We start from the raw sequence: 15,203 nt of genomic DNA on the forward strand, positions 1-15,203 counted from the left end.
TGAATTATGTGGACCTGTTGAAAACCATATTGTGCCATTTTTTGTGATGTAGGGCTCTATCTATCCAAGCGCTTTACGCTTACATGTCGTTTTCATGGCGTTGAGCGGTCTTCCCCCTCACCATAATGTAAAGTGATGATACCCCTATCGTTTCCTTTGGGACTCAAGATGCTTACTTTGCGCAAGTGCCGATTTGTGATGGATACACTTCTGTAAGGCTGACAGCCCATGTTGCTGCCCGTAGATCACAAAATATGCTGTAAGTGCGGGGAAAGGGCGGGCCTTCAGACTGTTTTTAAACCGTATAGTTGTATGTTGAAGCCACACCCTGATGAAGCGTCACACATGACGCGAAACGTCGGTGGACGGAGCCACGCAGTTTGAGCTTCCAGCCACGCTTCCGCGCTGACGAGTGCTTGGCGTCCTATGCACAGCTGGTCTTCCCGCTGCTTGCCTCCCCGGAGAAACACAGCTAACTGGCCTGTATCCTGAGTGAGGCGATTGAACTGTCGGGGGGAACAGATGATAAAGACGGCCTTACATCTATCCAGGCCGCCCCATAAGCAGTACAACTAACTGCGTGGTACACACCGGAGAAGCCAAAGAGACGCCAGCAGCCATGGTTTGGTGAGACCCATCCTTTATTTCCTCATGTGGATATATGAACTGCCATTATCCCAGTCAGCCCCAACTATACGACCACTGAGTGGAGTGACGATCTGACTCCAGTAATAGTGGCCATTGCCTGGAGTTCTGCCGGATTGTGGATATATATAAGGGGGGCCCCCCAATCAGAAATGATTCATGACGCATAGAGCACCAGTATGCAAGCGCGGGATGCATGGAGTATGCATGTGTGAGATTTTCTATGTGCAATACTAATATGGAAATATATATTATTTTACACTGTGTTGATGGCTATATAGCTTTTGCATATGCAATTTTAATTAATGAATCATGAGTGCTCCTTCTACACGTGTATTAACCACCCTGGCGTTCTGATTAAATCGCCAGGGTGGCTGCGGGAGGGTTTTTTTTAAATAAAAAAAAAAACTATTTCATGCAGCCAACGCAAAGTTGGCTGCATGAAAGCCCACTAGAGGGCGCTCCGGAGGCGTTCTTCCGATCGCCTCCGGCGCCCAGAATAAACAAGGAAGGCCGCAATGAGCGGCCTTCCTTGTTTTGCTTACATCGTCGCCATAGCGACGAGCGGAGTGACGTCATCGACGTCAGCCGACGTCCTGACGTCAGCCGCCTCCGATCCAGCCCTTAGCGCTGGCTGGAACTTTTTGTTCCGGCTACGCTGGGCTCAGGCGGCTGGGGGGACCCTCTTTCGCCGCTGCTCGCGGCGAATCGCCGCAGAGCGGCGGCGATCAGGCAGCACACGCGGCTGGCAAAGTGCCGGCTGCGTGTGCTGCTTTTTATTTCACGAAAATCGGCCCAGCAGGGCCTGAGCGGCAGCCTCTGGCGGTGTTGGACGAGCTGAGCTCGTCCAGACCGCTCAGCAGGTTAATGGAGATTCTCTATGTTCCCTTTTTTTGATTAATAAAATCTTGATACTTGGCATATTAAGGTGGCTGGTAACCCCAATTTGTCTCACATTAGGTTAGGAATTGCTTGGTTCTAGGGTTGGCCCCGCCCATTATCTTATATATGGGTAAGATAGACAAGTATCTAGGGGACTGTATGTTTGCCCTTTTTTCTCTATAAGGCTCTATGGTATCCAGATCCTTCCCTCTACTTAGGTATTTATAAAATCTGAAGTATCTGCACCTGAACACATCACCTTCTGTTTCATATGAATGTGCAAACTCAGTCTGAAAATGTCTTTTTGTTTTTATAAACAGAAGCAACCATCAATTTCCTATGTGCAGTAATAACCAATTTTAAGGGTGGGAAGCACTCTTCCCACCTGAGCAAAACTCTAGACAACCTAACCCTTGTTAGCTGGCTGTAAGCAAAGCATACATTGAATTCACTGCTGCAAAGACTCAGCTGTGTGTGGCTTCCAGTAAACTTACTTTATAAATATGTTTCACTTGTATAAAAGGGGCATATGAAATATCTATGCTTGATCACTTGAAACAGCCAAGATGTGTCTATGCTTTGCATGAAGGATTGCTTTTTCTAAAATGTTTATTTGTTACATTACGGCAACTGTTATTTGCTTATTTGTGTTTCCATTTACAATAGCTATTTCACTGCTGCCTTAGAGATTTCATTCCTCTCTTGCAGCAAACAAGTTTGGATGTGTGAATAGTTTGGATTTCCTGACCCTGTGGATGGTGTGTACACAGGAAGGTTTCCAGTCTGAGTCACGGCCTCCCTCCTCCTGCATCAGACTGGGTCCCTTATTTACTCCGACAGCTGCGTCTGTACAAAGCTCTATTGTTGCACATCTGGCCTGAAGGTGTCTGTCCTATTTCTTCATTCTAATTCCATCCAGCCTCATTCCTGCTATGTAACTTCTGCCCACCCTCTATCAACTTCAGCTTATCTTTCAGAATTCTTTTATCCGCAGCAGTTCATTCATAATCTCGCTCATTCCCCCCACCACCATTTTTACAATTCCTATCTGTCTCTGTCCCACTTATCTTTGCTTTGACTGCCAGTTACTACTAATGCTGGGAATACACAATGGGCTCGATTCACAAAAGCGTGCTAAGTGTTAGTACGCCTGTGAAAAGGCCCTTAGCACGCCTAAAAGGCTTTAGGTCATGCTAAGCTTCGCGAGCTAAGTTAGCTTGCGCACAGTATAAGCGCAGTGTGAAGCACGCAGAACGGCGTACCGTCTCGTGACGTCAGAGGGAGTCCCGATCTACCCCACAGCACTGCCTGGCACTGATTGGCCAGGCTGCGCACGGGGTCTGGGGGGGCCCTCTAACGCGGCGGGTAGCGGCGAATCAGCGGTGAGCGGCGGCGATCGAGTTATGCACGCAGCTAGCAAAGTGCAAGCTGCGTGCAACAAAAAAAGTGTACAAATTGGCCCAACAGGGCCTGAGCAATCCTCCGCGGCAGATTAGCCGTGCTCAGCACGGGCTTACCGCCAGGGAGGTTAAACCATCAGCAAACAACAGTTCAGAAAAAATAAATAAATAAATAAAACAGAATCACTTAGATGATATAGGATCACCCATATCCAAAAAATGACTCATGAACTCAATCAGGTGTAACTAATCACTTTCTGCAGTGATTAGGGATGGGGCGGTCGATTCCAGGAATCCTCAAAACCCTGGACTATTGGGAAAAATTCAGGATTTGAGGAATTGTACCCTCATTTTCTCTACCTCAAATCCCATGGCAATATAATATGGTGGCAGAAACCCCCGCGGTGATCTAATAAGGAGGCAGAAGCTCCAACCATAAAGAGGGCCATGCCTATGAGGAGCACTACACTGTATACTGAGGTGCATTAGTTATGGGGGCACTTTATACTGAGGGAGCATTAACTATCTATACTAAGGGGGCACTATATACTGAGGGGTCATTACCAAAGGGGACACTATATACTGAGGGAGCATTATCTATCTATACTAAGGCGGCACTACATATTTAGGGGTCATTACCTAAGGGGGCACTGTATACTGATGGGTCCTTACCTAAGACGACACTATATGCTAAGGGAGCATTACCTACCTATACTAGTGGGGCACTATATACTTAGAGTTCATTACCTAAGGGGGCACTGTATACTGAGGGAGCATTACCGATCTATACTAAGAGGGCACTATATACTGAGGGAGCAGTATCTATCTATACTAAGGGCGCATTATATACTTAGGGGTCATTACCAAAGGGGGCACTATATACTGATGGGTCCTAACCTAAGAGGACACTGTATACTGAGGGAGCATTACCTATCTATACTAAGGGGGCACTATATACTTAGGGTTCATTATCTAAGGGGGCACTGTATACTGAGGGAGCTTTACCGATCTATACTAAGGGGGCACTATATACTGGGAGGTCATTACCTAAGGGGGCACTAAATACTGAGGGGGGCAGTACCTATCTATACTAAGGAGCACCATATATTGAGGGAGCATTTGATCTCAGAAATTGTAAAGTTGGGTTTGCCCCCTATGTAAACATAATGGACTAAACAAATACAAGAAGAACATCCATGAACGGGCCCACAGAGTAGCAAGTGTGTTTGTCCATTATCCTCCAACCCAGTAAAAGGCGCAGCAACAAACCTAGCATGAATTGACGCTAAATGAATTTGCATTGATAATATGTATGTTTTAGGATTGCTTTATCGGTAATAAATGTCAGGTGCCTGATAAAAGCCTATCTCAATCAAAACATTCTGTGCAATATTAAAACTCAAAGATACAGCAAGATAATGTGAATAAACAGGACAAGAAGTTGTTTTTCAATTATTAAATTTTAATATGACAACTATCTTGAAAGTGGACCTGAGATGGGCAGGAGAGAATATTTATACATACCTGAGGCTTCCTCCAGCCCCCTCTGGCCTGATTGCTCCCTCGCCATTCTCAACCACCTCCTCGTTCGTCCGCAATCAACCATAGTAAGTTGTCTAGTCAGGGCCAGTCAGCACAGGCCCAGTCTGGCCGCGCGTGCTCCCCAGTCGTGCTCCTGAGGCTGGGAGAATTCTGCACCTGCTCCCACTGACGGGATCGCGATGGGGGCGTGTGTGGCCAGGCTGCGCATAAGCAGTTGGCCCCAGACCAGTGGACTTACCGGAGCCAATTGCGGAAAAACAAGGAGGAGGCAGAGGCCCGTGAGGGTGCGATCAGGTTGGAGGGGGCTATAGGAAGCCCTAGGTATGTATACATTTCTCTCCTTCCCCATCTCATGTTTGGACATGCAAATGTATTGTTTTAAGGTAGCCATAAATGGGTCAATTGTGGCCCAACTTTACAGTCAATCGATACTACCCACTTAAAACAGCCGTTGGCTGAAAAAAAAAATATTTCTTGCACTGCAGTATTGAGTCTTGTATTACTGACAGATTTGACCAAAGTAATTAAATCTTCTGTAAAAATAAACCATGTATGGCAACTTTTATGCTGTCTGATTAATTGTCATTGAGAAATGGGGAAGAGCAGGCCAAAAGAGTTAGCACCACCTAATGCATCCCACATCCAAGCATTGAAACTGTCAGTCTGAGACACCCGAGGAGCAATGGCTACTTGCCAGACCTTCCATGAATCCTTGCCAATCCCATTAAGGTTTTGTGAATGAAGATCATTGCCATGTTCATCTTCCGACACTGAACAGGAGAAGAGTTAAACGGCAGAACTGAAGTGATGCTTATGCTTGTTTTATTTTTCTCGTCATCCTCCAAAATGGGTTTGGATGAAAAAAATACAACTTAAATCCATCAAAGAGATTCTGTTTAATCCTCACTTCACATTGTACTTAAACAGTTGCTTGCCCCAGAAAAATAAATAACAGCTTTTCGTATACACTTTCCCTGACCAGAGAAAGAAAACAGTGGCCTGTATATTGATGTAGGGAATGATCTATATGACATACACACACATCTTTCTCTAGGGCTAAACTTAAAATAAAATAAAAATCTGGCACCCATGCCAGTATATACCGTAACTGCTCTTAGGCAAAAACAACAATAGCATGCAATGATGTGACTATGCAAACCAATTTAAGGGGAAATTCCATTTTCATTAATAAAAATAACATCAATATAATTTAGTGCTGTCCCAGTCTTTGTGTAAATTATTATTATCGATTTATATAGGGCCAGCATGTTTGATGGTATTGTATAATGAGTCAGGTAGTCCCCAACTTAGGAATTCCTGATTTACAAACAGCCCAAAAATGCAAAATCTGATTCCATGGGGACAAGTGAAAAAAAAATATTGATTTTAAAAAAAATCAAACCAAAAAATGTTTTTTAAACTCTGTAAAATGACATTTTGCTGTGATACACTATAATAAGGCAGAAAGAAAGAACTGCCCCAAAGCAAACTCAATGAGTTAAATGCTGATACTAAATACTTTTATGTAATCATTAAAGAGAACCTGAACTCAGAACAACTTCTCTGCATAATAACCAGAGAAGGTTATAATAAACAAAAAACATTTCTTTGTTACAGCTGATACAAATCCTAAAATAAAATAAATCTGCACTGTTTCTACTTCCTGATTCACGGAAGCAGACATATTGTTAACAGCCTGTGCTTTCAAATAAGCTTGCCGTCTCTGTCATGGCAGTCATGTGACACAAGGGAGAGATCAAATACAATTTGTGATTAGACACAAATGAGTGGGAATTAAACAGGCTAAACTCTCTAAATACATAAAGAGTTAATTTCTCTATATTTTTCTTCTGTCCTGTGCAAGAGTTCAGGTCCACTTTAAAAGAAGGTTAATAATAAAATATAGGAAAAAGCATGGCAGATAAAAGAACCAGTTCCAGTAGATTGAAATTTTTTTCAATAGTAGATTGAGCATTTTTGTGACACCATATATTATGTAATAGGAAAAATAAGAGTGATCATTCCAATATGTCTCATATATATTGGATATTCCGAACAGTCCTGATCCAGGAATCAGTTGTAGCATAATGAAGACACAGAAGTGGTGCAAGTCTCTGCATTAAAGCTCCTACAGGTATAGAGCCTGAAATGTAATAATACGAAGCAGACCAATAATAGATTGAAACTCCAAGCAATCCTTGAACAGAGGTTGGTTGTAGTATGACACAACTGGTGCAAGTCTCTGTATCAAAGCTCCAACAGGTAGTGAGCCTGATGTGCAGCAGTACAACAAAAATGAATAATGTAGTAAAAGGAAGCACAATGCATCCATGCAGAGTAGCATGGACCCACTAGGGCTTCAGTGGAAAAAGCAGATCTGTATTTCTGCGCATCCACAAGCCATCAAGAAGGTTTTATTGAGGAAGATGGGTGAAGCCTCTGTATTTTCCAGAGACTTCCCTCTTTTGAGATGAGAACTCATTTGGGGCACTTTTTTTTCCCTACAGGTACTCTTTAAAGGTAGTAAGGGTGGTTGAGTGGTGCACAGGTTGTGGAAGCGCATTTCAGAGGACGGAATAAATCTCAGAGACATCCTATATGTGAAGAAGTGACTAGAGAAAATGAGAGGAAAAACATAGTGAGCAGAACAGCCTTTGCTGTTGCTTTGATGGTCTCTGGAGATAAGTGTAAATGTGTAAGTTGAAGCTAGGTGGTAAAGGGCGTTGTAGGTGAGAGTCTGGATCTTAAAGAGTACTTCCAGTGTAAAATAGAGAGCCTGCAATGTAAGGCTGTCTATTATTGCTGCAAGGATTAGTAGGTAGTAGTGTTAATTAGTTACCCTCTGGCCAGCAATTCATGAATGACAAAAACTCTGCTCCTTCCCTATACCCTTTATTTCTTTTAAAGCTCTGTGGTTACCCCCACGTGCTTGCTGCGGCCTGCCCAACTTTAGCAGCTACAGCCTAATCGGTGACTGCCAAGCGGGTGGGGGGGGGGGGGGTGGGAAGCGGCAAGTAGATAGGGGTGACCACAGAGCTTCTGAAGACCTCAGGAAACATGGCCATGGCTGTCTTACAACTGGACATGGGTGGAGTTTCTGTCATTAATGAATTACGGGCAAGCGTTTGAGTGATTAACCCTACCTCCTGCCAATCCTTACAACAGTACTACCACTCTGGTAATGGAAAGGGGCAGCAAAGTTCATGATGTACTGGAGTGGCACCAGTCTGTTAGCCACAGTAGACAAGTTTGAAAATTATGATCACAGCATAGTACACCTCATCAAAGTCAGGGGTTTGCACCTAGACAGTATTTTTACTCCTATGCATGCCCCCATCCTGTGCTCCCCCACTACAGTATGTTGCAGAGTATCAGGCAGCAGAAGCAAAGCTTCTCTGCAAGTGTAATTTTTACTTGGTAACCTCTGTGTTTATGAATTTCCCAAAAGAATAATACTGTGCTACTCTAGTGTCCATAGCAAGCTTCATAGATGAAACCACCAGTCTCCAAAACAATAATGTCTCACATTTGCCAAAGAACATTTAGGCACTCCACAGTACAATATAAACAAGTCTCTGAGGTCATCTGAAGAAAATGTTGAACTTCATGCTTCTTGAATACACCACAATCTCACTGACACTAAAATATAACAAAGGGGCACTGGGTATATTGTGGCTGGCTGTCATCACAGATCCTGGGTTGCTTGCACTCCTTCAGCAATCAATAAATTCAAAGGTGCATATGGAAATTCTAATGCAAATAAGGGCCTTTTTCCACTAGGCACGATCCGCTTAAAAAAAAGCTGATCGTCATGACAAATTAAAAGCATGCATGAGTTATGTCAGTTTTTTCCACAGAAATGGAACAAAATATGTGGAGATCACGATGGAACTGACAGAAAGAATTTGGTTAGTGGTTTTAGCTTGTAGAGGAAGGTTCAACAAGTTACTAAAGATAGTTATTTTTCAATCAATGGTCTGAATTGTTTCAATACCTCGCTTATTAAGGTAATCAAATTAAAGCTTTTTTTTATTATTAATAATAATAAATAAAGACCAGACCATATTTAAAATCTATTCATGCACACCTTGTTCTCATTTTTTTCAAACCATGTAAGCTGCTTTTATATAACATTGTAAACACCTATTCTTCAATAAAAATTTACAGTTAAAAAAAAAAAATCTATTCATGCAGAAATTTAAAAGAAAAAAGTTGGATGTAGAAAGTTTTTTGTCACAACTGCAAAACACAGTCAAGCAAAGAGGAAGTCAGTTTTCTGTATAAATACCTCTCACACACTAGTTCCTATTTATTAGGAAAAAGATCTTTACGGGTTGAGAATTTGTCATTGATACTTTAAAAATAACAAAAGTTTGCTTTCCTAAAACAGAAAGAATTTGCGATAATTCAGGTTGGAGTGAGCTCGAGATGTCTCCCAGGCACCACTGCTGAATATATGCAAATTAACCATTGTACCCTTAGAAGCTAAACACACCTCCAGAACCGCTGGAATGCAATGATGTGTCAGCTTGTTAATATGTACAGAGCCATAATAATCCAACATGCATACAGACTGTTTCGGATTGTTTGATCCTCATCAGTGCATGGCATGGATTAATTTGGCTCTATGGAGTAGGGCTTGTAAATCCGAGAGGCACAGACTAACCAGCAAGCTCATGGTGACCCAGAACTCATTGGGGTGTGTAAGGGACTACAATGGTCCTAAAAGCCCCCCATACTTTAAAAATAGTTGCTCTGAAAGAGTATTTTTTAAAAACATCTTTTCATTTTTCAGCACACTGGCTTCTCTTCTGGTCTCTTTTGGAAGTGATGCACTGTACTTTCACTGTGCTTCTGTATGATCATAGACTGCATTGCTAAATATTTACTCTGTTCAACAAGAAATAAGAAAATAATTTTTTAGGGCTACATAACTGCTTCAGGCTTCTCACCTTATGATTTTGATGAGCAGATGAGCAGTAAATTCAGTAAATGTCTTTTTACACCTGAACTGCAGTCAAGCCATTGTTTTTCTAATGTGAAATTGAGTGGAAACGGCTTACAACACTTCTCAAAATGTCATTGCTGTTTGTATTGCTGGTGGGAGAATTTCTATTCACTTCCTATCCAGGTGACACACAAGGCATGTCTCTGAACTCCTCTTCCTGTTTCTGGGTGACACTGGCATTAGCTAATTTTAATCCCCAGGAAGCTCAGCTGACAATAATTTCCTGTGTGTCCCTAAAACAGAACTAGAGGTTAAAAAATTCCCCGACAGTCACAGGAACAAGAAAACCCTTACAATAAATGTAACTTCTAATTCCTTTCATGGCTTCATGTACACAGCATATGAGACTGCTAGTACCCCTTAAATTATGGAGTCCAAGAACTACCAGGACCTTTTGGAGTGGGCCTATCGGAAATCCAGAAGTCAACTCCTGAAAAAGAACTGTGCAGTAAAATGTATCTTCTTTAAAGAGGAACTCCAGTGAAAATAATGTAATGAAAAAGTGCTTCATTTTTACAATAATTATGTATAAATAATTTAGTCAGTGTTTGCCCATTGTAAAATCTTTTAAATCCCTGATTTACATTTGGACATTTATTACATGGTGACATTTTTACTGTTGGCAAGTGATGTAGCTGCTGTATGGTTTTTTGGCAGTTGGATGCAGCAAGGTTCCCAGACAGGAAACTGCCAGGAGTACGTACTCAAGAGTTTCTTGTGGGAAGGGTTTCACCACAATATCAGTCATACAGTGCCCCCTGATGGTCTGTTTGTGAAAAGGAATAGATTTCTCATGTAAAAGGGGGTATCAGCTACTGATTGGGGTAAAGTTCAATTCTTGGTCAGAGTTTCTCTTTAAACCATAAGTATTTACAGGGGCCCTTTCAGTAGTATAGACTTTAAGCTCCTTTAGTTACACTACAGAAAAAATCTGGGAGGTTAGGAATCGTCATAACTGAAAGGAAAGCAAAGAACTAGGCACCCTATACATGTCAAATTAAAAATAAAAATAAAAAAAAGATTCAATAGGCTTCAATAAAAGTAATTTTTAATTGCCTACCTGCGGGATACTGTGAGTATGAATGTGTTTAGTTAAATCAATGCAAAGATTTATGATTTACGGCCAATGCTGTAACACATTTCTGCCAGACATCTGCTGGCTTGCCAGCTATCATTTAGCCCAGCGTTTCTCAAACCTGTCCTTGTGACTCCCCAACGATGCATGTTTTGCAGGTAACTTCCCATATGCACAGGTGGGGTAATTAGTGTCTCAACTAGGTGGATTCTATGTAGCCGAGATGAGAGCCTAATTACCCCCCTTGTGCATAGGTGAGGTTGCCTGCAAAACATGCATCGTTGGGGAGTTACGAGGACAGGTTTGAGAAACACTGATTTATTAGCTGTGCTTGTAAAAGGAACCTATATACTACTTCTAAATAGGGTTTATATTTAAAACAAAATTAGTAAATGTTTATGTACTTGTTACTTTCCACAAATGGATCTCTCTTGGAAAGAGGCAGTAAAAGCTATAAAATGCCCTGAAACTCCTTGTAAATTTCTCGTCCACTCCACATAGTCCTATTGGGACTTGACTTTATTGCTCTCTGCTGACTTATGGTTAAAGTATATGTCAATACATTGATGTAGACTCTCTTATGGGTTTCTCTCCTATTAATTTATGACTTTTTTAACCTTCACCCTTCTCCTGACACTCAGCTGTCTTGAATACATCCAATTAAGGGATTGCCTAATTAGTCGCACCTGACCTGTTATAGTTTTCTCTTTTTTATTGCTTTCCATTAGCCCCTACCCTCTCCTACATTGCTTTGTCTCTTTTATTTGGGTATTCTCAAATATGATGGCTATAAATGATATCTACATTCATACAGGACCAGTGTAAATTAGGACTGTTGTTTATAATGATATTTTATACAAAGAGCTACATGAGAAGAAATGAACTAGGATTTCTTGTCAAGGAGCAATGAATCACGCTGCTTGAAAATAGTTTTTTTCATTATTTATCTGAACACCACTGAACACTTATAGACAGATCTGTGGGGCTTAGGTGTAATCTCTTTCCCTACAGTGTAAAGACATCTATGCTTTGAGCAAACTTGAAGCGAAAATAAACTTATGAGAATTGTATGTGAACTTATGAGAAAATGAACTGTATGTGAAGTACAGCTAAGAAATAGAACATTAGTGGAGAAGAAAAAAAGTCTCATGTTGCTTTCAAGTACATAAAGATTTAAAAAACTTCAGTTGTTATTTATGCAATAGAGCTTCTCTTAGCTCTTCAACCCACTGGTCCACTACAGTCCTTTTTTCTGAAGCACTTGAACAGCCGAGAAACAGTGAGCGACAGCTTGAGATAAGTTTTTACTGCAGGAGAATTTAAACAGTGATTATTTCTGCTTTGTTTTACAGCTTAAGCCCCGTCTACACGGGGAGAGGTTGTAGTGCGCGTGCGCCGCATTCGATTCCCCGCCGGCGCCGCTTATCTCCCGCACGATTCCCTGCCATTGTCCCCTCGCGGGGATCGAGCAGGGAATCGGCGGTGCGGAGATCCGTCCTGTCAGATCTTATCAATCGAGCCGCATCAGCGGCTCGATTGATAAGGAGCATCGCGGCCGCATCTACTCGTGTAGATGCGGCTTTAAAGAGGCAGAGTGTGGTTTCTAAACTGCAAATATGACAGAATGATGCAATGTAAAAAATAAAATAAAAAAACTAAATAACTGAAAATAAATCTATGAGACTCTTTTCTTTGCTACTAATGTTCTATTTGTTATCCGCACAACAAAGATTTTTTTCCCTTCAGGTCAGCTTTAATAAGGACCCGTGTCCGTTTGTTTGTAGAGTGGGACTCAGATCTAAATTATAAATTGTAACCGCCCTTTTCTTCCCCGCTAAGTCGCTCTCATTGGCCCACCATCACTAGAGCAATGCTTACTAATACTGCCATCAATATCACATGAACAAAAATGCTGTCAGTTGGCCAATGGGCGCAGCTTAGTGAAGCAGGAATGTGCTGGCGCAATATAAAACTTAGACCTCTATAAACGTTAAAGTGTTGCTGCAGATCCTTGATTCATGTGTGTAAAGGAGTTGGACCTAAATATGAACAGAAAACTATGACTTTTTTTCCATTCAGAAATGTCTTACAATGCATATGTGCTGTGCCTGCCAATACCACTGCCCTCAGCTACAGAAACAAAAACAACAGGAAGCTTGAAGGGTACATGGTGCAGGCCATGATTCCTGTAGGCTCAGACTAAAGAGAAAAAGAGCTAACAAAGTAAAATAAGTCCTCACAGTTAGGCAGCCTGTACTGATCACGCATGAAAATGTACATCTCTTTGTGCCAGTTAATTTAAAGAGAAACCGTGACCAAGAATTGAACTTCATCCCAATCAGTAGCTGATACCCCCTTTTACATGAGAAACCTATTCCTTTTCACAAACGGATCATTAGGGGGCTCTGTATGGCTGATATTGTGGTGAAACCCCTCCCACAAGAAACTCTGAGGACCATGGTACTCCTGGCAGTTTCCTGTCTGTGAACTTTGCTGCATTGTGGGAAATAGCTGTTTACAGCTGTTTCCAAATGCCAAAACAGCAAGCAGCAGCTACATCACCTGCCAGCAGTAAAAATGTCACTATGTGATAAATGTCAGAATGTAAATCAGGGATTTAAAATATTTTACAATGGGCAAACACTGACTAAATCAATCATTTATACATGATTATTGTAAAAAGCACTTTTTAATTACACTTACTGGGGTTCCTCTTTAACGAACCAACTATGACTACATTTCCTCCTTGGCTTGCATGCTTGCTCATGGCCATCAAGGTATTCAATAGAAGAGTCTGGAGCTGCAGCCTATCCATTGGGCTCTAATTATAATTTTGCCTTCTTAAAACATTATGCATCACTCACAAATATGCAAGTCATCTCTTTATGCCCCTGAAAGTCAGGAAAACATCCAGAAACTTGTATAGTGAACCTACAGCGTATATATTTTACAGAGCCACACCAATCCAACACGGAGCTCTGTAATGGACCATCTGATTACTGTGTGCAATGCTTAAAGGGACTCTGAGCAGTGCAGAAACTATGGAAAGATGCATATCATTTTAAAGCTCTCTTTCTCCTCTTTCCAATGATATATAAACCACCGCCCTACGTCTTTTAGTTTTCGCTATTTTCGCGATTGAAATTGCCTCGACCGCGATTTCGGTCACGAAGATAAAGAAAACTAAAAGGCGTAGGGCAACAATTTAGGTGTCGTCAGAAAGAGGAGAAAGAGAGCTTTAAAATGATATCCATCTTGCCATAGTTATATTGTATTACACAGGACGACACTTTCCCCAGTGTCAGCAGCTCCATTCTGCTGAATGCAGCTGCTGACTTTGACAAAAAGTCGCCCTGTGTAATACAATATAACTATGGCAAGATGGATATCATTTTAAAGCTCTCTTTCTCCTCTTTCTGACGACACCTAAATCGTTGCCCTACGCCTTTTAGTTTTCTCTATTTTCGCGATCGAAATCGCAGCTGCGGCAATTTCAATCGCGAAAATAGTGAAAACTAAAAGGCGTAGGGTGGCGGTTTATATATCATTGGAAAGAGGAGAAAGAGAGCTTTAAAATGATGTGCATCTTTCCATAGTTTCTGCACTGCTCGGAGTCCCTTTAAAGGGAACCTGAACAGAGTAAAATAATTTAAAATAAACACATGATGTATCTGCAAATAAATATTACATACTTACTAAGTTCCTCTCAGAAGCTCACTATTTTCTTCTTACAGTGATCCCTTCTAGTTCTGAAAAATATTTAGTCAGAACTGAAATACACCAGTTGCTGTCAGTTATATATCAGCAACTGAATGTGCAAGGTAATATCCATGTTTCCCTATGGCTCGAGTGGGGGACGATATTACAGTTTAACAGTGTGCTGGCTAGGAAGCTGTTATGGGGTAATGGCCATTTTCAAAATGGAGGACATTGTTCACAGTGGACAAACAGGACACAGGGGGTGAGAAAGAGATTGATGAGTAGACTACACAGGAGGTAAGTATGACATGTTTATGTTTATTATAACCTCTAATTTTCAGTTCAGGTTCTCTTAAATGTATTAACAGTAACATTGCATGCAGACACACAGGAAGCAATATTATGAATTTCTGTTACTTGAATCTGTGCCTGCAACCGTACCAATAATTAACCACAAAACTACTGGGTTGATAGAAATTACAGTCCAGGTCACCAGGCAGGCCTTAACAGTCTGTAGACTGCATAGTGCAGAGAAAGACTAGCGGCTGCACCACTAATGAGGATAAGTGATGCGTAGAGATGGAGAATTGGTAAAAGTTTTGAATTGTTGCAATTTTATGCTACTTTTGTAGTATATGTTTGCAGCTTGGGACTGGGGTAATCAAATGCAGAAGATCGGCAGACAATAATTGTGATCCAGTTCCTAGCTCTATTAGTTTTTATAAAACTAACATAAAAAACGCATCAGAACTACATTTTTAGAGTCTAATTGTTCATCTCAAGTGTTGAGCAGCAATCTCCAGACAACAAAATTAATGTCATCTGTGGGAAGAAAACCTTGAAGCAGCTGCTTTCCAACCACTTAGCCTGACTTAGGCGCAGCTATAGCACTAGTGCTATAGTGCGCACCCCTCGCACACAGGTAACAGGGGTTCTGGCGATCAGACCGCAA

General features: G+C 41.5%; 1 protein-coding gene across 4 annotated transcripts in view; it reads right to left on the reverse strand.

Moving 5' to 3' along the window:
- Window positions 1–15,203, reverse strand: part of VAV3 (vav guanine nucleotide exchange factor 3) — a 490,967-nt gene that overhangs the window by 294,807 nt on the left and 180,957 nt on the right. The gene's annotated exons all lie outside the window — the stretch shown is intronic.

This window comes from Hyperolius riggenbachi, chromosome 6, assembly GCF_040937935.1.
Source record: "Hyperolius riggenbachi isolate aHypRig1 chromosome 6, aHypRig1.pri, whole genome shotgun sequence".
Classification (NCBI taxonomy): Eukaryota; Metazoa; Chordata; class Amphibia; order Anura; family Hyperoliidae; genus Hyperolius; species Hyperolius riggenbachi.